Below are 3,296 nucleotides of genomic sequence, written 5' to 3'. Positions count from 1 at the left end.
TAAACAAATAGTAAATGAGTATATGCATATATACGTACAGGTATGTGCATACTGACATCCACCTGTATGTATAGGTGCATATCTGGGTACAGGACATTGCAAACAAAACGTAGATGAGAAAACACACAAGCCACATAGAGAACATTCTACTTCATCAGCTACCCACGTTTTAACACCAGCGTTTCGAAGAGCTTGGGCAGGACGCATCGTTAAAACGGCTCATCCCATGGACCGCAGATTAAATTTGTATACGCAAATTAAATCTAGCCATGGAAGAATGTAGTGGCGGACAAAAAACAAGACAGAACAACAAACAGAAAAGGCTTTACGGCCAGATGAGAAAAATTATGTGTGTAGGAACGCTGTGAAGCACGAACTTGAAAGGGACGAAGTGGTTTGTGTGCTTGCTCGGCGATAGCCAAGGAAGAAAAGGATTAATGACCGGAAGCATGTGACCATGCCGGTGTAAAGGGAAGAGAGAGAGTGGTAGAGGGAGAAACGTAAAATGTTTTCAGTGTAATGGCATTGGAGTGCTTCAAACTCCACTGTTAGTTTAGCACTATGTGGTGACCATAGCTGAGAAGAGTAATCTAGGTGGCTAAGAACAAAGGTCCTTCGCAGGGTCAACATAACTTCTACCCGTATTTCTAACCAATCAGCGAACAAAGAAATTTTCAAGTCAAACAAGGGCTTTTATAATTTAGCACTGGAGAAGCAGGATATAGGGAAAAATTAAAATTCTACAGCAAAAACGATAAAATAAAAAAAATGTAATGAGAAGGACGATCATAACAATAATCGCAGTATACTAGACAACAGAGGATAGGAAACAAATAATAGCCAGCAAATGACTAAGGAAAAAAATAAGGCTAGGAATTTTAAACATGAATGCCAACTAATATGATGATTAGTAGTGATTTTAAAGAATTAGGGCTACATAAGGTGGAAAGAAACTTACATATTAATTGAAACACTGAGATAAATGAGTTAACTACTATGAGAACCAGTCCAGTGGAACTACACAAATAATTAACGATTGTAATAATAAGAGGACCAAATATAAAAGCCATGGAAATAGGTTAAACACTTTTAATATGTACTTAACTAAAACTACTGGCAACCATGCCACAAACTTCTCTAGTAAAATTATCTCTAGTAATGTCAAGTTATATATAATTTCCTTCAGAAAGCAAATTGTTCTCCTCATCAATGGAAAAGTATTTTGCAAAAAATAGCTAATATTTTTAAGTGTTTAATGGGCATAAATTTACGCTTACATTTTCTAATTGCTGAAACATTGCACAAATTATAGCAACACACAATGTGAGTAAGTTAAGTAGTTTCCATGTGAATATTGATGGTAGTAACCCGAATATAAATAGTGGATTAGAAATAAATAGTAAGTATGTTGATATAATTAACCAAGCTATGGGCATGAGAAATAGATACAGCAGAAGTATTAATCAAAGGAAAGCAACCATAAGTAACTCAGACATGAGACTAGGAAGGGAACACAAGAATGCTAGAAAGTGTACTAACCAGAATGTCATTAGTGAAAATAGAAGAAATAACCTGAAAAATAGGCAAAATAAGTTAGAGACTACCCCTAATGAAACCAACATAGAAAATAATAATGGAATTAGAAGAGCTAATAACTGTGATTGCACAAGGAATAGACAATTTCCTTTAAACTTTGAATGTAAAATTAAAAATATGGTTTACAGGTGCAAAGTTACATCAGAAGAAAAAGAGTATTTCTATATAGGTGCCAGCTCACCTTTTAATAAACAAAGAATAGCTAGCCATGAAAATTCTTTCAGATTTAGGGAAAAGAAAAATTATACTAACCTTAGTAAATTAATTTGGTCACTGAAAGAAATTGACAAAGTGTATTCAATTGGCTGGGATATTATTAGTAAGGCTAAACCTTATAGAATAGGGAGTAAAAATGCGACTTTTGCATAGAGGAAATGTACCAAATCTTCACTTCTAAATTTAATCTAGTAAACACAAGACAAGAACGTGCTCTAAGATACCTTCATGCAAGAAAATTTATGTTTAAACAATTCAAATAAACAACTTACATTTTGTATAATAATAAAAATTATTAGAACAACAACTGTGAAAACAAGAACCAAAAAATTGAAATTAAATGAATATCTCTAAACTAAGAATATTCTCTTTGAAATGAGTGGAACGGTAAACTTCTAATAGTAATGATAAATCTACATAAACATCCAATCCCTAACCCTAACCTTGACCTATTTTTAGGACTATGTTTTGCTTCACCTACCACAATTAGTAGAGGTGAACCCTAAGTCAAGAGTCCTACAGCTATTAGTAGTAGCACCCATAACCTCCTACAAAAAACTTTATTCACTCAGTTCACTGATTCCTTCAGTTTCACTTCAAAATGGCAAAGAGTAAGGACCTTCATATCAGGTTGCATATCCAACAGTGTGTAGTCGATGCAGTTGAAACATGTGTAGATCTAGAAAAAGATTCTGTGAATAGCTGTTAAATAAAATATTGAATGTGAAAAATCTCCATTCTCCTTATCATTATTAATACTATATACATATATATATACATTTATATCTATTGGATTGCTACTGTCACTAACTATTAGGTTGTCAAGAAAGTTCTTGTGGTTTTTAACCTTTAAATTCAGATGCACATATCTCGGCTCAAACAAAACTTTATTAATCAAAATAAACACCTTCAGAATCAACACACTTTTGCCAACACGAAACAATTTTATTTATGCCAGTAGCATAAAAATCCTGTGTTCTCGTGTCCATGAAGTTGTTGAAGGCGTGTTTTGTATCGTCTCGGTTTTTGAAGCATTTCTCACGCAGGAAGTTGTCGAGATGCTTGAAAAAGTGGTAGATGGTAGGCAAGAGTTCAGGTGAGTATGGCGGATGAGGCAGAATTTTGTAACCCAATTCGTTCAACTTCTGCAGGGTCAATTGTACGACGTGCAGACGAGTGTTGTCATGGAGAAATTGGTTCTTTTCTATTGACCAATGCTGGCTGTTGTTGTCAGAGTTTCTTATGCATTTCATCTATTTGCTGACAGTACTTCTCCACCGTAATGGTTTTGCCTGGATCCAAAAAGCTGTGATGGATGAGACCAGCCACAGACCACCAAACAATCACCATGACCTTCTTTTGGTGCAACTTTGGCTTTGGGAAGTGCTGTGGAGCTTCATCGGCGTCCAACCACTGAGCTGAGCGTCGCCAGTTGTCGTAAAGAATCCACTTTTCATTGCAAGTCACAATCCGGTCGAGAAATG

At 35.3% G+C, this 3,296-nt stretch overlaps 1 protein-coding gene across 2 annotated transcripts in view; it reads left to right on the top strand.

Moving 5' to 3' along the window:
- Nucleotides 1-3,296, top strand: part of LOC106882305 (DNA damage-regulated autophagy modulator protein 2) — a 37,136-nt gene that overhangs the window by 9,678 nt on the left and 24,162 nt on the right. The window lies entirely within an intron of this gene.

This window comes from Octopus bimaculoides, chromosome 25 (assembly GCF_001194135.2).
Source record: "Octopus bimaculoides isolate UCB-OBI-ISO-001 chromosome 25, ASM119413v2, whole genome shotgun sequence".
Taxonomy (NCBI): domain Eukaryota; kingdom Metazoa; phylum Mollusca; class Cephalopoda; order Octopoda; family Octopodidae; genus Octopus; species Octopus bimaculoides.
The sequence above is the reverse complement of the archived record's forward strand: the minus strand, read 5'-3'. Positions and strand labels throughout refer to the sequence as shown.